Source organism: Mesoplodon bidens (assembly GCF_964165515.1).
Source record: "Mesoplodon bidens genome assembly, chromosome: 12".
Taxonomy (NCBI): domain Eukaryota; kingdom Metazoa; phylum Chordata; class Mammalia; order Artiodactyla; family Ziphiidae; genus Mesoplodon; species Mesoplodon bidens.
In genome coordinates, this window is record NC_138168.1 from 5062228 (window position 1) to 5089438 (window position 27211).

Here is a 27211-nt window from a genome sequence, read left to right on the forward strand (position 1 = left end):
CCCACACACCTGGGGTACCCACAGTTATAAGTGAGTTATTTGAAGGAAAGATGAAGGCAGCGTCTAGCACGGCCTTTATCGCATGAGTCTCCCCAGGCTTTTTCTCCGCGTGTCACAATGCATCACTGCTCTCAGTGGTAAGAGATAATAGATTACAGTCCTACTGGTTTGCCACTTCCTTCCTGCTCAAGACAATGAGAACTGTCAAAGAAAAGACGGTTACTTGGGCAATTAAGTGGTTAGGCATTGCTAACAATCTTTATTTTTTAGGCTAATGACTGTACTGGTAAGTTTGTGAAAGGGAATGACTAACTTTGGCTCTCCCCAGCATTTTACACCAATGCAAGAATATTTGAAGCTGTTGATAATTGTTCAGTTTCAAAGCTATGTATCTTCAGTTGTACATAATTAGTTATGTGCTTTTTTTGAATTGGCTCTCACTCTATGTATTTCTTACATGTGGCTTTCTCAGATATGTGTGCTCCATATCCATGTTTTAACAGGACAACAAGAACAATTTACCTTGAGACTGACTTCGCTGATAGGTTACAGGGTAATTTAGTTGGTAGAGAAATGCACACACATAAAAAGCTTTCTTCAAGGAGATACAGTATGCCAATCTTACTTCTGTTATTAATCTGTTGGACGGCCTTGGGCAAAACTCTTAAACATTCTGCTTCTGTTTTATTCTTTGTGAAGAAAATATTAGGAAGACGACCTGCAGGTGAAAAGAATGTTGCAGAATGGTCCTAAAGCACTCTGTAGACTACAGAAAAAGAGCATCACTGACTGTCAATGATGCTGCTGGTTCCAGGGAATCCTTATGGTCAATTATCAGACAACCCCAGTAGTTCACTGGATCATTCAAAGAATAAGCGTATAAGCGTATGCAGGTTAAATCAATCTCAAACACACACAAACAAATCTTCCAAATCCTCTTAAAAACTTGGTATAAATAAAAGGCAGATTTAAAAAAATGTATTTACAGGGTACTACACCTAATTTATTCAAATCTTATTGGTCATGGGAATATGTGCTTGCTGGTGAGAAGACCATGGTTCAAATATATAATCTAATACAATTAAATATGTGGTATGGAGTCATAAACAGGTATCTTATTAAAATATACACTGGGATTTGTTGTTACGCTTTTTAAAAATTGGATTTTAAATGTGTTAACACTCAGCACTACTAAGGTGTGAAGGGCAAAGTTTTCCAAGTGGTACCTCCTGCACACTAGTATTTGTGCTCAGTGAGGCAAGCAAGGGGCAAATGTCTGTATTTACAAAGTAGGATTCTGTCAGATGAAGGCAGCCATTAGTTCTCGCCATCTTGGTTCTCCCAGCGAGGGTGTTGCTTCTGGGTGTCTGAGGTGTAAATTTGGGAACTCTTTAACCATAACCTCAGAGCTGATTGCTAAAGTAACTAGAATCCAAAACACAGCCAGTTTTATAAATCAGAATCAACACCCTTGAATTGTTCCTGGAATCCACATGGAAGGCCTTGGCCCTTCTGGAGCCCAGTGCCCAGTTTCCTGCACAGCTGCAGCTCCAGCATAATTACCACATTCTCGCCAGTTCAAGTTTCCCTCTGATAGCCTTGCATTGTTATTGAGAGTGGCCGCATGGAAGGCACTGAGCTGTAATCCAGCTGAGAGATTTGATGACAAGACATCACAATAGTCCTTAGAAGCCAGTTGATTTCTCTGCAGCCAGACCAGGCCACCACTGAGGGCTCCATTCTCATGATTCTGGTCTCTTTCTGGAGAGGAGGAATATTCATATAGCCAATGGCACGCTCAAGTTCTCATTAGGTCAACCCTAACCCAAGTCGGCTTGACTGGCTGATAAGGTCACTGACTGGGCTTTAGGGTAAAGGTCGGAAGAAGCAGGGCAAGGTCCCAGAGAGAAGGAGGAGTTGTTTATTTTTAAATTCCTGGGGTTGTCATCCTGACAAAATTGTGGGTTTTTTTGTTTTTTTTTTGTGGCCATACCGCTCCACTTGGCATGTGGGATCTTAGTGCCCAGACCGAGGATCGAACCCATGCTCCTCCAGTGGAAGCACAGAGTCTTAGCCACTGGACCACCAGGGAAGTCCCCTTACACATTTTTAGGGAAGGAAAAGGGCCACTCACAGAGTGACGGGCAGATAAATTAAAGAGCCTTGGGGGGGGAAAAAGAGCTTTGGGCAAAAATAGTTTGAATATTTAGTGGTCTTTTTCCTGGATAATTAGGTACACCCTCTGTGTGTGTGCGTGCGTGTGTGTGTGTGTGTGTAAATGTGTGAACATAATAATCCAAGTAGCAAAATGGGTTAAGGGCACTGCACATTTATCTTCATCTCTTACATGAGAAAATAGGAGAGGAACGCAAATGAAAGAGGTTTCAAGGAAGCCAGTTTGGCAGGGCCATATTCATATTTAAGAACTGATTAACACAACATCCTGCTTTCAGTTTAGTCTGCAGTTACTTGGAAAACTTTCAAAATGAACAAGTGATATAAAATAAATACTTCGCTGCATGCTCTTCGTCACAGATTTCAAATTCACATGATAGGACAATCTAAAAAGCATACTCATCCTTGACGGATTTCCCAATTTTATCTTGAATTCCAAATTTAAAGAAAGCATCATTAGTACCTAAGTTTTGTGGGGCTGTTGGCATGGACGTCACTTGCCAAGTGTAATCAGTGAATTCATTAGCTGAATCGCAAATACGTGGTATTAACCATGTTCTTAAGATTCAAAAAGTGAAAGGAGATAAGGGACTTACTGTAAAGACTTTGTCATTCTCTTATGAAGTGAGAGCCAAAAAGGCACTTTTCTAGGAGAAAAAACCCCCCAATACTTTGGAACTTAAACTTTTTGGCAGTATTTAGTCTTTTCCTGAATTCCTTCAATAGAGAAACTCTGTCACATGGCACTTTCTGTATATTGTTATGTTGTTTCTCAGGCATTTGCACTCACCCTTAGCTCTCAACGAGCTTTACTCAATAATTAGGTCTTTAGGGATAGCCAGATAGGAAAAGCGATAAACATGAAGAAAATTGTGTTCACAAAATTACTGAAATAGTTTCACTTCTGACATGGCCAAACCCACATAAGATGAGATCATTTGCATGCTGCCTAGGACATGTATTTTCCATGACCCTTACCACTGACTCATTGTGTTTAGTCATAAACATTATTTGAACCTCAATGTCCCTACTTGTAAAATAGGGATGAAAGTACTGTTCACATGGACAATGTTATGAGATGAAACTGGTTTGAAAGGACTTTGCTCTTGTAAGTAAAATCCACATACTTATGTTCTTTATTTTACTAGTACAGTGTTTCATTATAAAGGAATTTGGACAAGCTATCTCTAGAATGTTTTCAGAGCTTCTCTGGTGTGACATGCATAGTATATATTTTATTTAAGTTTGAGGAAAATTGTGAGTCTTTTAATATATGTCATAAAAGTCTTCTCTTTGTGTCATGTTACAAAATGGATTCTTTTTACTTTTGTGATTCTGCCATTTTCTGGTGAATAATTGCTACTTTAGTAATCCTCATGTTAAAACTACATCATTTAAATGGAAACTTCCACTTTGGCACACTGGCTGGCATTTAGACTTCTCTTTACTCTGATTTTTTCCTTCTCTATAGCCCTTCTTTCTCTCCTTTGATATACTTTATAACTGATTTATGGTTACATTAATTGTTTTTTGTATCTTTGCCCACCAGAATAAAATCTCTGAGTTCACAGATTTCTATTTTATTCAGTGATACATTCTCAGTGTCTAAAACATCTCCAACACAGAGCATTTGTGAAATGATTCCACTGGATAAGTGAAGTTTCTGTTTGGACTCCAGTTTCCACTCCATTTCCACAGCTTAGAGTTGAAATTTGACTCAGGCTTTTGAACTAATCTGACCCTAAATCCAATCACCAACCCATAGTTCCTTCCTTCCTACCTTCTTTCCATCCATCAGCTATCAGCTTCTGGTCCGTCTAGGCTTTGCTCTTCCCATAGCCACCTGAAACTCGGTTTTGACACTTTCTTCCAGCTATTAGTTGTTATTCTCTGACTTAATGCTGCCATAGTGTGGTGAATCATTAATCTGAAGAAGGATGGAGGTACACCAGTAAGTACAAGGTGGCTGCCAACGTTTGACATGAGGAATACACGTGTGAACGTTGAAATTGATGGTTCCTGGGACAGTGCGTTACAAAAGGCCCTTCTGGCGTCTGACCATGTTTTAGCAAGAATAGCACGCACCCTGATTGATGTTATGTGGCCTTTTCAACTTTCAATTCATTTCAGATGTGGCTTAAAGTAACATGTCATCCAGATTTCATTTGCCTGTTGGGTGATTCATTCATTGATCTCCCGAACAAACAGATGGTGGGTAGGGGAGAAGACAGGAGAAAAAGGGGGAAGGAGGAAATGAGAGAGGAAATAATTTTGACACTAGGATGTCTATATTGTGATTATCTCTTAAAAACTAGAAATAAGCATTTTGGCTCCCCATGTGAAAATTCAAACTAGTAAAACCATGAACTTGGGGTAATTTCTGTGGTTTAACTAAAGTATCTGGAGTTCCGTTGGTTGGTTCATTGGTTGGTTGTTGCTTTCATTTAAGTGAAGATGATATTTCTAAATGAGAGAGAGATTAGAACATGAATAATACAATGAAGCTGATGATTCCTCAGTTGAAAATATTGAAAATTGGGGGTGAAAAAAGAATCACATCATGAATGATTCTTTTCTTTATACCTATGTGAGTCAGGCTGTCAAATTTATTACATGTTGTATAGAGAGCCAAAAGTAGTGTGTGTTTTTTTCAGACACCCCTTTGTGACTCATTCAACAAACATGACTCTCTTCCAAGTGCAAGACCCTGTATCTAGTGCGACAGCAGAAACAGCTGGAGATGGTGGCAGAACAATGAGAGCTACCATTTCTATGAGCATGTGACGTGCCTGTTTCTTTCAGAAGTTATGTTTAAGTCTCACGAAACTCTTCAACATAGATAACTATAATGTTCACTTTCCTTCCAAGTATAAAAACTGAAGATTAGAAAGGTTCAGTAATATTCCAAAGTCAAACAGCCTATATGTGGCAGAACCGGTATTTAAACCAATGTTTTGATGGTGCCACACCTATGCTATTTTGACTAAGCCACCTTCAAGGTATTCACAACCTAGAAGAGATTTTCTCTCTCATTTGCTCAACTTCTTTCTCTCTCTCTCTCTCTCTGTCACACACACACACTCGTCTAATATAAGAGAGAGAATGTGATATATATAAATATCTAAAAGAGAGACAAATACTCACATTTGAGTACCTAGATTCTGAGGGCTCTCTTGGATGCCTGGACATTTGTCAGCACTTCACACTGTAGTCTACACATTCAATGACATGCATGTACTGACAACTGTCCATGTACTCTGAGTGCACATGCTAAGTACTAGAGATGCACACATACCTCAGATTTAGTCCTGACTTCAAGGAGCTCCTAGTTTTGTGTAAGAGTTGACATGTCAAAAAAGTGTTATAATATTGGCCCGTTTTCCAGTTCTTTTGAAAATGTACCAGGTAGAAAAACAAAATGCTACATGCAACAGAATATAGAAGGCACAGTTATTGATTAAAATGCTATAAACTTGGGCTGAAAGAAAAGTGGGGCTTAAGTAATGCAATGAGGCTTATTTGAGGAGAACTATTGACCATTTTCTTTTCCTCTTCCCCTCTTTCAAAACATTCCTTTTAGGCTCTATCTCCCTCATAAGGTTCATATTTTGCATCCCCTAAAAATATATATAATATATATAATATATATTTCTCAGAGCTTACAGATGGCATCTGAATGAAGGGTTATAGAGAAATAATTAGTTAAAGCTGCACAGAGTTCCTGGATCTTTGGAGAGAGGTCACTGCACGGTGACCCAAATCATGGACAGTGATTATACTACAATCAGGTGACTCAACACAGCAAACTATTGACCTTCATGTTCTAAATTTAGATCTAGCTGGGGCAATGTTCAATACTCTGTTAAATACTAAGAACAATCATATTTCATTTAAAACAAAATTAACTTAAGATATCTTATGATTTCAGGGATGTTAAAATGTGAAAATATGTACATCTTAGAACTGATAAAATAGGCTGTGTATTAGTCAAGGTTCTCCAGAGAAACAGAAAATACAACAGGATATGTATTCGTCATATATCTATATCTTTCAATATCTATCTATCTATTGAGAGATTTTAAGGAATTGGCTCATACAATTGTAGAGGCTTAGAAAGTCCAAAATCTGAGTAGGATGGCAGACTGCAGAACCAGGGAAGAGTTACAAGAGTTACAGTTCAGGTTCAAAGGTGGTCTTCTAGCAGAATCCCCTCTCCTTCCAGGGAGGTCAGTCTTTTTCCTTACCGGAAAAAGGTCAGCCTTCAATTGATTGAATGAGGCCCACCACCACCTACATTATGAAGAGCAAACTGCTTTACTCAAAGTCTACTGAATTCAATGTTAATTTCATCTAAAAATTACCTTCACAGAAACATCTAGGCTAATATTTGACCAGATTATATGGGCCCTGTAGCCTAGCCAAGATGGCACATAAAACTGACCACAGCAGAAGGACATTAGGAAGTGTGGGAAGATTCTGTTCATTGTGGGAAAGCTGAGCACTAGAACTCACCCTGTCACAGTGTGCAGACACAGGCAGAGCAGTGCTTGGCTCTACCTCTCTAGGCTTTTTTGTGGGTTGGGGTTTACCCTTTCTGATCTCTTCTGGCCCTTCCCCCTGAGGGAAACATCTGCAATATAATCAAACCCACCCCCAGAGCACACCTCTGAGCTGTGAATGGAAGAGGCTCTGTCCTTTTCTCCACATTATTAATGTTTACATTTCTGTTTTCCTGACTTTATAGAGGCCAGACCCCCGGGGGTGGGGTGGGAGATGGAGAGAAAATCAAATGTGTTCCCAATATATGAAATACAGTATTTTTTCTAAGTTTACTTTTAGTTCTTCTCATTGGGACTTGTGTCAGTGGACAGATGGGGATGGAGGAGGTGGGGGAGAGGGAGAAAGTGTGGTCTCAACACTGCCTCCACCTGCCCCATCAGACCACACTCCACCCCTACCCACCTGACCTCTCCCACCACCAAGCTCCTGTCCAAGCTCCCCTGAACCTGCTGCTCTTATCCTCTCGAGATAAGATAAGAATAAGAATAAAAATAATAACAATAAGGCCCTCTCCCAGGGCCTGTCTCTGCCAGCAGTGATCCCCTGTTAAATATTACCTATGGTCAGTTTCTTCCCTCCACCCTCTTGCACAATCTTGGAACCACTGACTCACTCTTGCTTTATCTGAAGTATTTGCATTTGGGTTACAATCATGGACTTTGGAGCCATGGAATGCCCCCCTTCGCCACTTGTGTGACTCTAGCCTCCATTCCTTCACCTGTAAAATTGAGAAAATGCTAGTACTTATGTCACAGGTGAGTTGGGAAGAGCAAATGAAAGCAGCAGACAGAAAACTCTCAGGATAGTGCCTAGCAAGGCATGAGCCCCAGTGATCATTAAATATTAACATTCCCATTTGTCTGATGTGATTTCCCCATGAGATCACAATGCCTAGTATTTGCAAAAGGACTTGATACACAAAATACAAAGATAAAGCAGTATGGTCCTTGCTTTTGCCCTGCTCCTGGGGTAATTGGAGGGATATTATAATATGCTTCTCTTGGTTTCCATCCGTGTTAACCATCTTCAGATGGTTTATCCCAGCTCTGTGGGAGCAAGATAACTGTCCACGTGGTGAGGATTAGAAGAATGGGTAAAGTGATAATCCTGGTGACCTCTTGGCTTAATATGGCCCAAAGATATGTTTTGTCTGGCCCAGCAGGGGATTTGGTTTTGTTTTTGTTTTTGGTGAACTAGTGTGCCTTTAGACGGGGACCACACCTTCTCCATCCACTCCGTATTGTTTTATAGCCATCACATCATACGTTCACACATGTTTACTTTTTGATCACCTCATTGTCCTTGAAGTTGTGAGCCCTGCTATCCATTATAAGAAGACAGAAAACAGAGATTGGTGAAATGTTCCTCACTCTTAAAAACATCAAAGAGGACTTCCGGTAAGATGGCGGAAGAGTAAGACGCGGAGATCATCTTCCTCCCCACGGATACACCAGAAATACAGCTACACGTGGAACAACTCCTACAGAACACCTACTGAACGCTGGCAGAAGACCCCAGACCTCCCAAAAGGCAAGAAACTCCCCACATACCTGGGTAGGGCAAAGCGGAGAGATCCCCACACAGAGGATCGGTGCCGAGCGGCACTCACCAGCCCGAGAGGCTTGTCTGCTCGCCCGCCGGGGTGCGCAGCGCTGGAAGCTGAGGCTCGGGCTTCGGTCAGAGCGCAGGGAGAGGACTGGGGCTGGCGGCGAGAACTCAGACTGAAGGGGGCTAATGTGCCACAGCTAGCCGGCAGGGAGTCCGGGAAAACTCTGGAGCTGCCGAAGAGGCAAGAGACTTTTTCTTCCCTCTTGGTTTCCTGGTGCGCGAGGAGAGGGGATTAAGAGCGCTGCTTAAAGGGGCTCCACAGACGGGCGCGAGTCGCGACTGAAAGCGCGGAGCCCAGTGACGGGCGTGGGACGCTGGGGCTGCTGTTGCTGCCGCCAAGAAGCCTGTGTGCGAGCGCAGGTCACTGCCCACACCGCCCTTCCGGGAGCCTGTGCAGCCCGCCACTGCCGGGGTCCCGGGATCCAGGGGCGGCTTCCCTGGGAGAACGCACGGCGCGCCTCGGGCTGGTGCAACGTCACGCCGACCTCTGCCGCTGCAGGTTAGCCCCGCACTCCGTGCCCCTCCCTCCCGCCCGGCCTGAGTGAGCAAGAGTCCCCGAAGCGGCTGCTCCTTTAACCCTGTCCTGTCTGAGCGAAGAACAGACGCCCTCCGGCGACCTACACGCAGAGGGGGGGCCAAATCCAAAGCTGAGACCCAGGAGCTGTGAGAACAAAGAAGAGAAAGGGAAACCTCTCCCAGCAGCCTCAGAAGCAGCGGATTAAAGCTCCACAATCAACTTGATGTACCCTGCATCTGTGGAATACATGAATAGACAACACATCATCCCAAATTGAGGAGCCAGGAGTCAGTGCTGTGCCTCTGAGGTGGGAGAGGCAACTTCAGGACACTGGTCCACAAGAGACCTCCCAGCTCCACATAATATCAAACGGCAAAAATCTTCCAGAGGTCTCCATCTCAACACCAGCACCCAGCTTCACTCAACGACCAGCAAGCTACAGTGCTGGACACCCTATGCCAAACAACTAGCAAGACAGGAACACAACACCACCCATTAGCAGAGAGGTGGCCTAAGATCATAAAAAGTCCGCAGACACCCCAAAACACACCACTAGACGTGGACCTGCCCACCAGAAAGACAAGATCCAGCCTCATCCACCAGAACACAGGCACTAGTCCCCTCCACCAGGAAGCCTACACAACCCACTAAACCAACCTTAGCCACTGGGGACAGACACCAAAAACAACGGGAACTACGAACCTGCAGCCTGCAAAAAGGAGACCCCAAACACAGTAACATAAGCAAAATGAGAAGACAGAAAAACACACAGCAGGAGAAGGAGCAAGATAAAAACCCACCAGATCTAACAAATGAAGAGGTAATAGGCAGTCTACCTGAAAAAGAATTCAGAATAATGATGGTAAAGATGATCCAAGATTCTATTTCCCAGATCCAAAATCTTGGAAATAGAATAGACAAAATGCAAGAAACAGTTAACAAGGACCTAGAAGAACTAAAGATAACTCAAGCATCGATTAAAAACACAATACATGAAATAAAAAATACTCTAGATGGGATCAATAGCAGAATAACTGAGGCAGAAGAACGGATAAGTGAGGTGGAAGATAAAATAGTGGAAATAACTGCTGCAGAGCAAAATAAAGAAAAAAGAATGAAAAGAACAGAGGACAGTCTCAGAGACCTCTGGGACAACATTAAACGCACCAACATTCGAATTATAGGGGTTCCAGAAGAAGAAGAGAAAAAGAAAGGGACTGAGAAAATATTTGAAGAGATTATAGTTGAAAACTTCCCTAATATGGGAAAGGAAATAGTTAATCAAGTCCAGGAGGCACAGAGAGTCCCATACAGAATAAATCCAAGGAGAAATACGCCAAGACACATATTAATCAAACTGTCAAAAATTAAACACAAAGAAATCATATTAAAAGCAGCAAGGCAAAAACAACAAATAACACACAAGGGAATCCCCATCAGGATAACAGCCGATCTCTCAGCAGAAACTCTACAAGCCAGAAGGGAGTGGCAGGACATAATTAAAGTGATGAAGGAGAAAAACCTGCAACCAAGATTACTCTACCCAGCAAGGATCTCATTCAGATTTGATGGAGAAATTAAAACGTTTACAGACAAGCAAAAGCTGAGAGAGTTCAGCACCACCAAACCAGCTTTACAACAAATGCTAAAGGAACTTCCCTAGGCAAGAAACACAACAGAAGGAAAAGACCTACAATAACGAACCCAAAACAATTAAGAAAATGGGAACAGGAACATACATATCGATAATTACCTTAAATGTAAATGGACTAAATGCTCCCACCAAAAGATACAGATTGGCTGAATGGATACAAAAACAAGACCCATATATATGCTGTCTACAAGAGACCCACTTCAGACCTAGAGACACATACAGACTGAAAGTAAGGGGATGGAAAAAGATATTCCATGCAAATGGAAATCAAAAGAAAGCTGGAGTAGCAATTCTCATATCAGACAAAATAGACTTTAAAATAAAGACTACTAGAAGAGACAAAGAAGGACACTACCTAATGATCAAGGGATCGATCCAAGAAGAAGATATAACAATTGTAAATATTTATGCACCCGACATAGGAGCACCTCAATACATAAGGCAAATACTAACAGCCATAAAAGGAGAAATCGACAGTAACACAATCATAGTAGGGGACTTTAACTCCCCACTTTCACCAATGGACAGATCATCCAAAATGAAAATAAATAAGGAAACACAAGCTTTAAATGATACATTAAACAAGATGTACTTAATTGATATTTATAGGACATTCCATCCAAAAACAACAGAATACACATTTTTCTCAAGTGCTCATGGAACATTCTCCAGGATAGATCATATCTTGGGTCACAAATCAAGCCTTGGTAAATTTAAGAAAATTGAAATTGTATCAAGTATCTTTTCCGACCACAATGCTATGAGACTAGATATCAATTACAGGAAAAGAGCTGTAAAAAATACAAACACATGGAGGCTAAACAATACACTACTTAATAACGAAGTGATCACTGAAGAAATCAAAGAGGAAATTAAAAAATACCTAGAAACAAATGACAATGGAGACACGACGACCCAAAACCTATGGGATGCAGCAAAAGCAATTCTAAGAGGGAAGTTTATAGCAATACAATCCCACCTTAAGAAACAGGAAACATCTCGAATAAACAACCTAACCTTGCACCTAAAGCAATTAGAGAAAGAAGAACAAAAACATCCCAAAATTAGCAGAAGGAAAGAAATCATAAAAATCAGATCAGAAAGAAATGAAAAAGAAATGAAGGAAACAATAGCAAAGATCAATAAAACTAAAAGCTGGTTCTTTGAGAAGATAAACAAAATTGATAAACCATTAGCCAGACTCATCAAGAAAAAAAGGGAGAAGACTCAAATCAATAGAATTAGAAATGAAAAAGGAGAAGTAACAACTGACACTGCAGAAATACAAAAGATCATGAGAGATTACTATAAGCAACTCTATGCCAATAAAATGGACAACCTGGAAGAGATGGACAAATTCTTAGAAATGCACAACCTGCCAAGACTGAACCAGGAAGAAATAGAAAATATGAACAGACCAATCACAAGCACTGAAATTGAAACTGTGATAAAAAATCTTCCAACAAACAAAAGCCCAGGACCAGATGGCTTCACAGGCGAATTCTATCAAGCATTTAGAGAAGAGCTAACACCTATCCTTCTGAAACTCTTCCAAAATATAGCAGAGGGAGGAACACTCCCAAACTCATTCTACGAGGCCACCATCACCTTGATACCAAAACCAGACAAGGATGTCACAAAGAAAGAAAACTACAGGCCAATATCACTGATGAACATAGATGCAAAAATCCTCAACAAAATACTAGCAAACAGAATCCAACAGCACATTAAAAGGATCATACACCATGATCAAGTGGGGTTTATTCCAGGAATGCAAGGATTCTTCAATATACGCAAATCAATGAACGTGATACACCATATTAACAAATTGAAGGAGAAAAACCATATGATCATCTCAATAGATGCAGAGAAAGCTTTCGACAAAATTCAACACCCATTTATGATAAAAACCCTGCAGAAAGTAGGCATAGAGGGAACTTTCCTCAACATAATAAAGGCCATATATGACAAACCCACAGCCAGCATCGTCCTCAATGGTGAAAAACTGAAGCCATTTCCACTAAGATCAGGAACAAGACAAGGTTGCCCACTCTCACCACTCTTATTCAACCTAGTTTTGGAAGTTTTAGCCACAGCAATCAGAGAAGAAAAGGAAATAAAAGGAATCCAAATTGGAAAGAAGAAGTAAAGCTGTCACTGTTTGCAGATGACATGATACTAAACATAGAGAATCCTAAAGATGCTACCAGAAAACTACTAGAGTTAATCAATGAATTTGGTAAAGTTGCAGGATACAAAATTAATGCACAGAAATCTCTGGCATTCCTATATACTAATGATGAAAAATCTGAAAGTGAAATCAAGGAAACACTCCCATTTACCATTGCAACAAAAAGAATAAAATATCTAGGAATAAACCTACCTAAGAAGACAAAAGACCTGTTTGCAGAAAACTATAAGACACTGATGAAAGAAATTAAAGATGATACAAATAGATGGAGAGATGTACCATGTTCTTGGATTGGAAGAATCAACATTGTGAAAATGACTCTACTACCCAAAGCAATCTACAGATTCAATGCAATCCCTATCAAACTACCACTGGCATTTTTCACAGAACTAGAACAAAAAATTTCAAAATTTGTATGGAAACACAGAAGACCCCGAATAGCCAAAGCAATCTTGAGACCGAAAAATGGAGCTGGAGGAATCAGGCTCCCTGACTTCAGACTATACTACAAAGCTACAGTAATCAAGACAGTATGGTACGGGCACAAAAACAGAAAGATAGATCAATGGAACAGGATAGAAAGCCCAGAGTTAAACACACGGACATATGGTCACCTTATCTTTGATAAAGGAGGCAGGAATGTACAGTGGAGAAAGGACAGTCTCTTCAGTAAGTGGTGCTGGGAAAACTGGATAGGGACATGTAAAAGTATGAGATTAGATCACTCCCTAACACCATACACAAAAATAAGCTCAAAATGGATTAAAGACCTAAATGTAAGGCCAGACACTATCAAACTCTTAGAGGAAAACATAGGCAGAACACTCTATGACATAAATCACAGCAAGATCCTTTTTGACCCACCTCCTAGAGAAATGGAAATAAAGACAAAAATAAACACATGGGACCTAATGAAACTTAAAAGCTTTTGCACAACAAAGGAAACCATAAACAAGACCAAAAGACAACCCTCAGAATGGGAGAAAATATTTGCAAATGAAGCAACTGACAAAGGATTAATCTCCAAAATTTATAAGCAGCTCATGCAGCTCAATAACAAAAAAACAAACAACCCAATCCAAAAATGGGCAGAAGACCTAAATAGACATTTCTCCACAGAAGATATACAGACTGCCAACAAACACATGAAAGGATGCTCAACATCTTTACTCATTAGAGAAATGCAAATCAAAACTACAATGAGATATCATCTCACACCAGTCAGAATGGCCATCATCAAAAAATCTAGAAACAATAAATGCTGGAGAGGGTGTGGAAAAAAGGGAACACTCTTGCACTGCTGGTGGGAATGTGAATTGGTACAGCCGCTATGGAGAACGGTATGGAGGTTCCTTAAAAAACTACAAATAGAACTACCATATGACCCAGCAATCCCACTAGTAGGCATATACCCTGAGAAAACCATAATTCAAAAAGAGACATGTACCAAAATGTTCATAGCAGCCCTATTTACAATAGCCCGGAGATGGAAACAACCTAAGTGTCCATGATCGGATGAATGGATAAAGAAGATGTGGCACATATATACAATGGAATATTACTCAGCCATAAAAAGAAATGAAATTGAGCTATTTGTAATGAGGTGGATAGACCTAGAGTCTGTCATACAGAGTGAAGTAAGTCAGAAAGAGAAAGACAAATACTGTATGCTAACACATATATATGGAATTTAAGAAAAAAAATGTCATGAAGAACATAGGGGTAAGACAGGAATAAAGACACAGACCTACTAGAGAATGGACTTGAGGATATGGGGAGGGGGAAGGGTAAGCTCTGACAAAGTGAAAGAGCAGCATGGACATATATACACTACCAAACATAAGGTAGATAGCTAGTGGGAAGCAGCCGCATAGCACAGGGAGATCAGCTCGGTGCTTTGTGACCGCCTGGAGGGGTGGGATAGGGAGGGTGGGAGGGAGACGTAAAAGGCAGGGGATATGGAAACATATGTATATGTATAACTGATTAAATTTTTTATAAAAAAAAATCAAAGACACAGAAACAAACAGCATAGTGAAAAAAAAATCCTGTTTGGAAATGAGGTTAGAAGTGAAACTCTGATTCTCTGATTATCCTAAAGAAACATTCTCTAATTTGCATATATGTACCTAGTTGAAGGCACTGTGAAAAGTCCAAGGAAGTCCAGGGTAAAAGTAATGGGAGCCCTCTGACAGCCTGAGTCAGAGTTTCATCTCACCCACGTTGAGGGTGTCCATCCGGGTGCCGCTGGGATTCCTCAGGAGTGAATCCCACATGCTCAGGCACAGAACCTACCAGACGCACCACAGCTTTTGCCATTTCCTACTCTCGTGCCCCAGTCCACTTAAGCAAATGCCCGTGGCTAGCAAAGCTGCATGGAATTGCCTCCCCAGGGTCTCCCCACAGCCTTTTCTAAACATGATGACGCCAACTGGTGCCAGCATCTCTGTGGGCACCAACAGCTGTGCAGGCATCGAGGTCACTCCAATCACCCCAGTGCTGCTCTCTCATGCCAGGCACACGGCCTCCACCAGCACGCTCCCTCGACTGCAGCCCGAGCTGGGCCATCACGGCACTCCCATCATGCAGGCACCCAAGCTCCATCGTGTTCCCTGCAGAACTGGGGCCATCACTCCCCACCAACCACTCTGTTGTGTCATATGCTGTCACTAGGGTGTCACTAGCTTCAGTGTCTTACAGAGTCCTGAGTGAAGACAGCCCTTCCAGTTTTTATCAGAATACCTCTGCTCTCTAGCACTCAGCGGTTTGTGTGTGGGGTTGGACTGGAGAGATAGGTGCCATATGGGATTCAGAATTGCCATGACCCTCGGACAGCTGAAGCTTCGTTATTGGGTCAAGCTCATTTGCCTGATTCTCTTTCCCTCCAGGATGAGTTCTTCTTTCAGAGGGCTACTCCTTGATTTAATTGGAGTTCTGTGGGCCCATCCCAGCAGACGTCCAAAGATGAGTGCACATGAGTATAAATAGAGTGTCCAGAAAAAATCAGATTTAAATTCTTTTGTGGGTTGGAAAATCATTTAAAATAAGTTCTCCTTCCCCATGTCTTGAATAAGAGCGTCTATTCTCGTTTGGGTGGACTCCCTGGTCTGGGAAGAACCACTTGAATGACATCTTTTTGTTACATGGAGGTGTGAAGCACGTACTCACCCCTATTCTGGAAGAGAATATAATGGGACTTCTTGATTAGCAGGGCCTGGCTCTGGTTCTGTAGGTGGATGGAGTCCTCAAGCCCCTCCACGAAACCTAGGGCTCTATAGATCTTGGAGGTTATGGGGTACACATTCTAAGAAAGTGCTTGCTACACAGAGGCTCATGAGATGGAAACAGATATTTTTTTTCTGCTTTTAAAATAATTTATTTCTTAGGTCTGTTTTAATTTCATGTCTCAGATCATACGTTATTTAACCCAGAGTTGCTGGACAGAGATGGTAAAAAGGGAGGAAACATTTAGGATAAGAAACTGACTCAATTCCATTAGAATTCGACCCTACCTTGTAAAGTCTTGCTAGGATAAGTTTCTATCATACTTCTTTAGTGCTTACAAAAGAACATTTCCTTCTGAATTTCCGACATTGTAAATAAAAATTTTTATAATTAAGTATGCATTCAAGTTGACACACAAGATCTCAGTTCTTTCACTCTGTGATTCAAAGTTTTAAAAACACCTCCAAGGGAGGTAGTAACCTTCACAGAGGTGAGATGGAAAGAAAAGACTAATGAGCTGCTCTGAAATTAAAGTCATCGAGAGGTAGTCGAGAGACGTTGGAAGAAAGAGATCCAAACTGGCTCCTTAGATGGCACCCCAGGGCATGGATTGTTGGCAGGGAGAACTGGTTCTGGAATGTTCGACTGGTACTAGGATAACCTCTAACCCACCTAGGACTGCTATCAGGTGCTTTGGGGGAAGTGGGTGCCTCTGAACGATGGGATACAGCTGACAGTACTGTACATGTGACACCCAGGTCAATTTTGAGTGTAAGCTTATCATTGGAGGAGGATGTGTTCTCCTTCCCCCTAGGAATTCTGTGTATTGGTGAAAAGTATCAGCAGCAATGGTGGTTAGAATCTTCAGTGGAGTGCCTTGGTTTTGGCAGTGATGCTGCACCTCAGCAATGATACAGTGGGATGGGGTACATTTCCCCCCAGTGACTCCAATACACATGTGCCGACGGCTTCCATGAAAGGTGCCTGCATTGTCCAGCTTAACAGCGAGGCAAGGGTAGCTTTCAATAGCTTTCCACTCAGTAACATAAAATAGTAAGCTGCTAGAGCAGCATTATTCACAATAGCCAAAAGGTGGAAACAGCCTAAATGTCCACTAACAGATAAGTGGATAAACAAAATGTGTTATATACAGACAACAGAGTATTATTCAGCCCTTAAAAATGAATGAAATTCTGAAACATGCTACGACATGGATGAACCTTGAAGGTATTATACTAAGTGAAATGATCCAGTCATGAAAGGATAAATATTGTATGATTCCATTTATATGAGGTATTTAGTCAAATTCATAGCGACAGAAAGTAGAATGATGGTTACCAGGGGCTGGAGGAAGGGGCAGGAGGAAATTATTATTTAATGGATATAGAGGTTCTGTCTGAAGTGATGAAAATTCTGGAAATGGATAGTGGTCATGGTTTCACAACAGTGTGAATGTATTAATACTTAATGCCACTGTATCATATACTTAAAAATGGCTAAAATGGTAAATTTAATGTTCACTATATTTTACAACAATAAAAATAAAATTTAAAAAGTAAGGTGTTAGAGGTTGGGTTGGTGAATAACTGCATTTTTTTGTTCCTCTGATCACCAGGGAGCCAGAAATCTATGCAATTTGAGTATTTAAGCAAATCTGACCTTATTTTCACTTACTAAGCTAGTGATGTCAGAAGAATTCTGAATTACATTAAAAAATCTGATACATAAAATTATAAGCAGGACTGGAGCATCTTTTAACTTGAGAGATTTTAAAAGCCTTTAAAGTACTTGTTTTAAATGGATCTGCATCCATTTACCTTGTTCAACTATCCTCGGACCCAGGTAAGTTCAAAATCTAAAGATAACACTGGAAAGTGACGGAGAAGCAGCTCTTTTGAAACTGTTTTGCCAATTCTACTGTGTGGAACTGTTTTTTTAGCACACTCAATCCACCTTCAACACCAGCCCCATTGCTCCATCCTCATACGGTACTGAGAATTCTAATCAGCTGGGAATTTTGTTAAAATGCAGCTTCTGCTTCAACAGGACTGGGGAGGGCCTCAGACTCTGCATTTCTAAACAACTCCCAGATGGGAATTCCTGTCTGAGAACCCTCTGAGCAGTGAGGCCCTCAGTCATGCTCCTTCTGGGTTTGATTTATGTTTTCTTTTCTCCCATCAGAATGCACGCTACCTGGATGGCAGAAACTAAGACTCATAACTATGTATCTCTCCCAGCATCTAGTATAATGCCTGTGCAAATGTAGAAGCCCAAGTATACTGGTAAAAATGATTAAACTGAAATTACAAAAAGTAAACTGCAAATACAGAAGGAAAAGGGGAAGAAAATATTTATTAGAAAATAAAAATGGAAAACCTGTGAATAGTCTATGATATCCCAAGTGAATCAATTTTGCTAAGTAAAAGAAAAGATTTTACAATGTTTGAATGCACGGATGATCTTAAGGAAATAATACAACACCCAGGAAAATATTTAGGGAAAAGCAGAGATGATGATTTTCTTATGAGACTGACAAGTGACACCTTTTAAAGGAATTTCATCTTTCATATTTCAAAGAGGCGTATTTCACTGCACACATGAAAATGGCTAAATTCATTTCTAAGGACTGTGTACGTGTAGGCATCATGTAATAATTTCACAATTTATTTAGCATACTGCTTTGTCCTTAAGCAACTACGAACAATCCCCCGGCATTGCTGTCCTTCTTTAGCATAAATCTATAAAGTAGCCCTCAAGAAATGAATCACATCTTCGAGTGTAAGAAAATAAGATAATACAGTAAAAAAACAGTCATGCGTAGAGCTGATCCTTGTTGATGTATGAAATGAATATTTTGCCAAATAGTAACAAGGTTGCCAGTGAAAAATAATATGTTGAAATGGTTGTGAATTTTAAGTTTGTACAAATTCTGGTTTTTAAGTATAAAAGCACACGTTCTATCCTGTGGTCTTCCCGTGATGCTAATTCTTCTGCGGTCACCACTTTTTCTTTTATTATTCAGTGGGCAGAGTTATTTCTCAACATGCGCTAGCCTACATTTGAATTGCTTAAAATTTCCCTGACACTGCTTTCTTCCATTTTCTGTAGTGCAGAAAATGACGTATAATATTCATTTTTACTACAGCAGACGTCCTTCTGATAGACCTCTCTCCCTAGGCACCACTGACAAAAGGAAGCAAAGTCAAGGTCTTTATTTTTCTCTTGGCTCCCATATGGAGGCTGTTCAGTGTAAACCATCTACCCAAAGCCCATCTGATGAGCAGTCAGCCTCCTTTCTTGACACGTTATTATTTGTCTGTAAATTGGAGGCTATAAATCTGACAGCAGCATTACAGCCTCTGAATCGAATGCATAATTTAATTTATAAACTCATGTTCTCCATTTCCAGAACTGTAATAAACCGAGTGTGTGCTGATTTTCTAACATGGATTTGTTTTTCGGTAAGTTGAGAGTTGATGTGGCTTGCGCCTTTAACTCATATGAATTCTTAAACACTGGTTTCTTTAATCTACTAGTTCTTATCTCTTTCCTCTACTCTTTTTATTGAGAAAGGCTCTGAAGTTTCTTATTCCAAATTACATGAAACATTGATTAACCCCATAGATTTAGCTAAGTGTTTTTGTTATTACATATTTTTAAAAGAGTCAGAAAGGCAGAAGGGCAGAAATTCTGAAATTAATCAGCATTGCCTGGCTCTGCTGCTACAGTGGCAGTGAATTGGTTCCCAGTAGGAGAGTTAATAGAAAAACATCCAATTTCAAAATGGCCTGGATGCATCAAAGGGATTAAGCTGTAATGCTTTTAATCCCTGTAACTCAAACAAACAGAAAATTTTCCTGAGCAATGAATTGCATAATGTATTTGTGGGCCAGCAAATGATCAGAATGTGACATCAGTCAAACAGCCAACTCTGTAGCCCAGGATTTCACTGGACACAGTGAGAGAGACAGCCCAGGGGATTTAGACACTTGTTTTTAAACTTGGGGGTTTGAGTGAAAGTAAAATGGGTACTGTTTTGGAAAGTTTCAGTCTCTGGAGCTCCCAAGCTGTCAGAGACCCTACTGATAAACCTTGAGTCAGGAATGGCAATTATGTGGCACATTGGCTGTACCTCCCCCAGTCCCAAGGCCCATGATGACAGACCATGCTTTTTCACTATCACACGTCCTGTCAAGAATGCCTCCGAGTTCCATTCTATTTGCCATCCCTCTTCCAGGTCTTTTCATGTCCATGATCAAATTTCTCACAGTTTCCTAGAAGATGTCAAGTAGCATACAACTCAAAAAATATATATCTTTCTATACACTAACAAATGTAAAATAGATAACAAGTGGGAAGCAGCCGCATTACACAGGGAGATCAGCTCGGTGCTTTGTGACCACCTAGAGGGGTGGGATAGGGAGGGCAGGAGGGAGGGAGACGCAGGAGGGAGGGGATATGGGGATATATGTATACGAATAGCTGATTCACTTTGTTATACAGCAGCAACTAACACACCATTGTAAAGCAATTATACTCCAATAAAGATGTTTAAAAAATATATGTATTTTTTTCAAATAACCTGTGATTATTTTATTTGGAGCCTTCTGGGTATTATTTTTTTAATGAAGCTTTTTATTTTGAGAAAATTTTAGATTCACATGCAACTGTGAGAAATAATACCTAGATATCCATGTACCCATTTCCCGGTTTCTCCCAAGGGTAACATCTTGCAGAACTAGAGTACAGTATCACAACCAGGGTGTTGACAGTGATACAGTCAAATACGGAACATGCCCATCACCGCAAAGATCTCTCCTGTCGCCCTTGATAGCCACACCCACTTCTCACCTGTCCCCATCCTTCCTTTAACCCCTGGGAACTACAAATCTGTTCTCCATTTCTATAATTTTGTTGTTTCAAGAACATTATAAAAATGGAATCATGCAGGATGCAAGTGTTTCTGACTGGCTTTTTCCGCATAGCATAGTTCTCTGGAGAGTCACCCAAGCTGTTCTGTAGAGCAACAGTTTGTTTTATTGCTTCATGGTATGGATGTACCTCAGTTTGTTTAATCATTCACCTGTTGAAGGACTTCTGGGTTGTTTCGTGTTTGGAGCTTTCACAAACAAAGCTGCTATAAAAATATGTGTATAGGTCTTTATGTGAACATGCCTTTTTTCCCTGGGGAAAGAAAGATGTACCCAGAGTACAATTGCTGGGCCACATGGTAGCTGCGTGCTTAATTTCTTAAAGAAAACTCCAAAGTTTTGCAGAATGGTTGTAGGATTTTACATTCTCAGCAGCAATAAGAGAGATCCAGTTTCTCTGAATCCTTGCCAGCATTTGATATTGTCACTATATTTAATTTTAGCTGTTCTCAGAGCTGTGAAGTGATATCTTATTGCGGTTTTAGTTTGTATTTCTCTAATGGCTGATGATGTTGACCACTTTTTCATGTACTTATTTGCCATCTCTATATTCTTCTTCTTTTTTTTTTTTTTGTGTGGTATGTGGGCCTCTCACTTCTGTGGCCTCTCCCTTTGCAGAACACAAGCTCTGGATGCGCAGTCTCAGCGGCCATGGCTCACAGGCCCAGCCGCTCCGCGGCATGTGGGATCTTCCCGGACTGGGGCACGAACCCGTGTCCCCTGCATCGGCAGGTGGACTCTCAACCACTGCGCCACCAGGGAAGCCCCATCTCTATATTCTTGATAAAATATCTCTTCACGTCCTTTGCCTACTTTCTAATAGGACTGTTTGAGTTTTTGTGGCTGTGTTTTGGGGCTTTGTTACCCCTGGAAAGACCCAACTCTCCATGATGTGTCCTCTGACACCACCCCAATGGGGAGGGAGCCCTTCATTCTGGTAGGTGAGGGCGGCAGTCCACACTTCCCACATGGTCTCCATGGACACGTATGGGCCAAATGGCTTATTACCACCAGGTGGGGAGGAAAACTCCGTTCCATATTTAGCCTTCTCTGACAGCATCCTGGTGCGGCTGCTGAGGTGTCCTGTTACAGCTTCATGAGGGTGGAAGTCTAGGCTCCCACCAAGCCTTTGCTGGCATGCGTAGGTGGTGCTACAGGTTTTCTCTGATGTTTGGCTTGGATAGAGCACGTGTATAAATGTGTTCCCTCCCACCATCCTTCTTTTTCTTCCTTCCTTCTTTCCTTCCTTCCTTCCTTCCTTTCTTTCTTTCTTCCCTTTTATGACCCTTTGGCTAGGGAGAGAGCAAACTTTTGTGGGGCTTTTTAATCTGAACCCATTGGCATTTTGTTGTTTTCGACTTTTCCAGCTTTCGGTTTCGGATATAGGAAGTAAAAAGAAAATCCAGAGAACTCACTGCTGTGTTGTTCCTTGGGTCCTGATTTCCATAGCCAATCTGCCATCTTCTCTCTGCCTTTCAGAGTCTCTTCTGTTTGTTTTATATATAACATCCATGGTTTTTAGTTGTACTTAGTAGGAGGAATGGAGAAAGACATGTCTACTCCATCTTCCCAGAAATGGATGTCCAGGTCTATCTTTTTATTTAGTAGGAAAGTTTAGAAAATATCCCAGTGTGTTTTATTGTAAGTAAATTAATTTTTAGGCATAGACTGTGAGAATGTTGAAAATGCCTAGAGGCCACAGATAACATCTGGAAATAATCCAGATATCAAAATTGCATTAAGAAAGTTACTGCTATGTTAGAAAACAGAAACATCTAGCTCCCCCTTAAAACAGAAGATGTACCATCACCCCTTGTATGCTGGTCAGTCTGCAAACTTGTTCACTGGTTTTGAGGTGAATCCTAGATACCTATTGGATTTTTTCCATCTGGGTTTTGCTGAGACCCACTGTGTATTCAAACACTGCAAACGCTTTCTCTGGCTCATAGGCACTGAGGGTTTTAATAAAACTATTCATACGAAGTTGTTCATGACTTCATATGTTACTCTTCAGTAATGTTTGCATTTTAGAAGAGGGATACCACAGAAAGGGCAGTCTTCAGCAAAAGAGTGGACTGTATACAATATACTTTCCAACATCAGTATGTCATATTTTCTGAGAAGGGAGAAAAGACTTAACAGAATTCTTCAAATTGCAAGAAATTGGTAATCATGTTATCACTTTACATTGAGACGAGCCCTATAGTGATGTACATTTTTCCCACAGATGTGATGGTTAGTAAATATCCTTACTTTCTGTATACATCCATGAGGACTTCCTATGTGAAAAGTATACGTGTAGGGGTGTGAGTACATTATATTCTGCTTGATCAAAAAAATCTGGCTTATGGCACAAGAAGAGAGAGATTGGTCTTGTAGGGGATCATAGTGGTCAGGCTGTCCTGACTCTAAAGTGTTTCTTCTGCCCGTGGAAGCCCAGCACAGCCATTAAGAGTGTGGCTCTGGGTTCAGTGAGGCTTGGTCACTGCCTTTTACTGGGGGTATTGTTTCAATGACTTTCTAAGCCCAAGTTTTCTGACCTCATAAGGTAGATATAATAATATTATCTAGTATAAGACAATTCATGTAAAGTGCATTGCATATGTAGTTCCACATGGTACAGACTCAGTGAGGGTTAGGTATTAGGAGTTAAAATCTTTGAACTAATAAGGTAGCCTCCCCTTAACAGGCACGGATGTGTCACCCTAAGGACTGGGCATCAGTGTTGTACTGTCTTCCTGAAAAATCTCTGCAAGAATGAGAGGCTAGGAAACTTAGGTGATGTCAAAGAAGGCTGTGGTCACATGAGGGCCAAGTCCACCTGCCTGTGTACCAGTTACCTCTTAACTTCTCTACAGGTTGGACTAGAATATACACACCCTTGATACCTTTGAAAACTCTGGAACTTCCATAGATAATATGTCTTTTCTGATCACACCGTCATCGTTTTAAGCCATTTCAAAACAAGAGATGTGTACTGAGCATTAATCAAAACATATTGGGAGGACCAGAGGAAAAGATGGCTGGATGGCAAGAATTTTCCTTGAGCTGATAATTTTGTAAGCATGAGCCAATTTGCCACAATGCTAGTTGTGTCTGGAAATAAAGTAGGTTTATTACTTTAGCCATGCCTTACAGTCACAGGAAAAGATGTGCCTACCTTTTAATGCCTCCATTGCCAAATCCTTGATATCAGATAAACGTCATCATGGCCTCAGCAAACTGAGTTAATCTGGGCTTCAAAGGCAGCAATGTGGCTGTTTCATTCGAATCTAGAATTGTGATAAAACCAAAAAAGAATTGAGCATGTGCAGAACTCTATAAGGCCTACGTGTGAAGGCTGACTTACAGCATTCCCCCTGGACCTTGGGTTAAAAGCGAGGAGTGAAGTGAGACCCATCTACGAGAAGCCCTCCAACCACACTCAGCCTGGCCTGAGTCTCTCAGAATTTATTAGGTGTCCAGGAACACCATGGTTGTGCACTTTGTAACTTTAGGTAGCTGATCCCAGTGTAGCATATACTATTTAAAAGACACTAAAGAGGTATTGAGTTGAATTTAATGTAGTTGAGTGAAATGGAAGAGAAACCAAGGCTTGAAAGCTCATTTTCTCTGGAAGAAGGAGGAACAGAGGGAATCAGCTCTTTAGGGGGTATTATCCTTTGCCAAGAGGAAGGGAGCAGTACATAGTTGTCAGGATAACATGTTACGGTAAAGGAGAGAGGCAGACGAGGAATTTATTCTTGTCATCATCCCAAGCCTGGACCATTTAGTTAGAGAATTAGCATGACTCCAGCAATGTGATTCTTTTACGCTTTTGAGCGGAGCAGCAAGACACAGGAGGCAGAGCTGTGGAAGGTGGAAACCAGCCTTCACCTCCTATATGGGCAACACCATGCTCATTGGTTTAGGTTTACGCAGATTCTCATTTCATTTCCTCAACCCTTCTCAAGTCAAGCTTTGAAGTGCTGTGATACCCCATAGTACCCCAGCCCTAGAGACTGTCAATGTCTACTAGAATAATATGTTATTTTTCCAAAGAATATGCATTTGAATGGTGACCAAAGAAGTGGAGTAAAGGTGTGGGGCCACAAACTCTTACTGAGTAATGTCTCACCTATCTATCTATTTATATATCTATCTATCATCTATTTATCTAGAGAGAAGGAGAGAGAGAGAGAGAGAGAGAGAGAACTCAGGGTGCTGGAGTGTCCTCACTCAGTGGGCCTTAATGCCATCTACCCACATTGGTGACCTTCCCCTGTGGGTACTGCCAGAAAATGGTAGGTAATGAAAAACAATTGTGATATACTGTACTGACTTGAAGTAGATGTTGGTTATATGTACAGTACTGAACTTTATCTTCCTTTATCATTCTGCCCACTTTTTTTCCTTTTCCTCTTCCCATGCCCACAGTTAGTTTTATGAGGCTGATGCTGGCAAAGCCTACCCTCCTTATGCTAGTCAAAGGTCAAAAAAAATTAGGGCTTTGTTTTCCCTTTTATCCTCATGCAGATGCTCTTATTGGGATGGCAACCAGGCACTTTGGTGAGTGTAAACTGTATGAGCATCTAGTAGAGATTATATTTATGGCAGTGTATATTATTTTCAACTTTTCACAAGGCCATCAGCCTTGACATGACTAAGTTGGTTATTTATATGTTGATAATCCTGAGGGCTCAGAGGGAGATCTCGATTAAGGTTCCAGGCCTACAAGCTCACCCTCCTGGACCTGGGGAGCCCTCCCTCCAGAGGGCCTTGTCCCCTCAGTCTTCACCTGTGTGGTTGCTAATACATTGCAGAGGGAGGTTCTGAGGTCTGGTGCATCTTTTCCAACACCTCTTCTCCTAGAATTACCTAAGTCAAGTCCTGCCAGTCTGGGTGGGTTCCCCTTCTGTTGGTTTCCTTCCTATCACCCTTTTTGTATAATATCAGTATCCTCCAGAGGATGAGAACTCCTTGTTTGCCAGACCATGTTTTATTCTTCTTGGTCTCCCCAGCACCTAGCATAGGCCTGGCTCACACTAGATGCTTAATAAAATGAATGCATGATGAATGAATGAGAGCAGGGATGTCATAAGTTCCTTTTATGAATTATAAGATAATCTTTTATTTTAGACACAGCCATTAGCTCCATAAGGCAACCCTTTCATCTTAGAATTATTATACCATTCCTAATTTGGAGGCATATTTGGCCACCTTATAATCTGGACCATTTCCCACCTTGTTTTACTCTTTTGAAACAATAGAGACACCTTTTTGCAGGCTAACCATTTACCTTTCCTCATAGAATGTGGTGTTCAGACCCTTTCTCAGCCCCAGTTCTCTTTTTCTAGAAGTTCTCTGATTTTTCACCTTCTCTACTTAAAATGTGGCACTTAACCCTGAATACATTCCTTTGACCTAGCCTGATCAATGACTTTGGTATTCTCATTTTCTGCATCTGTCTGCTGTCCTGATGCCTACTGAGCTCAAGATACCCAGAAAATGCAGCTGGAGGTCATCTCGGCCACATGCACTTTCTTCCTTCTGTGATCACGCTTCTGTCCTGAATCCCTTCTTAACTTTCCCAGTATGATAAGCTAGTTAGGAGGAAACTTGAGCATGCCCTTTTCTTGCCACTCTTAAAAACAGGTCTAGGGTTTCCCTGGTGGCACAGTGGTTAAGAATCCACCTGACAATGCAGGGGACACGGGTTCAAGCCCTGGTCCGGGAAGATCCCCCATGCCGCGGAGCAACTAAGCCCGTGTGCCACAACTACTGAGCCCGTGTGCCACAACTACTGAGCCTGCACGCCTAGAGCCCGTGCTCTGCAACAAGAGAAGCCACCGCAATGAAAAGCCCGCACACCACAACGAAGAGCAACCCCCGCTCGCCACAACTAGAGAAAGCCCACACGCAGCAATGAAGACCCAATGCAGCCAAAAAAAACAAAACAAAACAAAACAAAACAAAAAAGGTCTAAGAGGTTTCACACGTAGCCATCTCCTCCTTGCACTCTCTCCTGGGTCTCTACCCTGCTGGTCTTCTCTGCCTAAACTACTATATATAAAATAGATAACTAATAATAACCTGCTGTATAGCACAAGGAACTCTACTCGATACTCTGTAATGGCCTACATGGGAAAAGAATCTTAAAAAAAAAAAAAAGAGTGGATGTATGTATATGTATAACTGATTCACTTTGCTGCACAAGTGAAACTAACACAACATTGTAAATCAACGATACTTCAATAAAAATTAAAAGAAAAATAAGTGAAATACTTAAAGTTAAAAAAAAAAAGCTTCCTAATGAAAAGGAATCCTCCAGTCCCAAATGCACATTTTTGCAAAATCACCATACCTGGGAG

General features: G+C 41.1%; 2 long non-coding RNA genes across 2 annotated transcripts in view; one reads left to right on the plus strand and one right to left on the minus strand.

Annotated features, from left to right (window-relative positions):
• LOC308626016 overlaps positions 1–24057 on the minus strand; it is a 123735-nt gene extending 99678 nt beyond the window's left edge. Inside the window, exon 1 of the long non-coding RNA XR_014017187.1 lies at positions 24022–24057. This is a non-coding gene — a long non-coding RNA (uncharacterized lncRNA). The remainder of the gene's footprint in view (positions 1–24021) is intronic.
• Positions 3209–27211, plus strand: LOC308626015. Its single transcript, XR_014017186.1, has 3 exons — positions 3209–3283; positions 19340–19391; positions 26496–27211. It is a non-coding gene; the product is annotated as an uncharacterized lncRNA (long non-coding RNA).